A 560-nucleotide genomic window follows, 5' to 3' on the forward strand; every position below is an offset into this window, starting at 1 on the left:
CTGGGAGTTGTAGTCGTAGCAGGGTTTTTGACCCAGTTCGATCAGATGCCTCAATTATCAGCATATTCATGAAGTAAACATGAAGTTATACTTAGTTATGATAACAAGACAGCCCAAATATATATATATTATAATATATAAATATAATATATATATATTTTATATCCGGTATATATTTTATATGTGCTCCGTTTAGCACATTTCAATAGAATTGCAACGTAATTGCATTGCTAGGAAACAGTTTGGGTCCATGTTTACTTCCTGTCAGCTGATGTTATTCACATACACTGCAACAGGAAATAAACTGGGACGTTTCGTTTAAAACCGTGTAATGGTCTAAATATTGTATATTTGTGACATCACAAATGGACAGAAATCCTGACGGCTTGTTTCAAACGAGCAATTTCTGAATACGGTCTGTGTGTATTTCTCTGTATATTGAGCGTTTTGATAGTTTAACAGCATTTATAAAGCACTTAAACCTGCTTTATAATGTAAAAGACCTTAAAATCTCACTTTTTACAATATGGGACCTTTAAACAACCAATCAATATCAATGT

Source organism: Sebastes fasciatus, chromosome 14 (assembly GCF_043250625.1).
Source record: "Sebastes fasciatus isolate fSebFas1 chromosome 14, fSebFas1.pri, whole genome shotgun sequence".
In the NCBI taxonomy this organism is placed as follows: Eukaryota; Metazoa; Chordata; class Actinopteri; order Perciformes; family Sebastidae; genus Sebastes; species Sebastes fasciatus.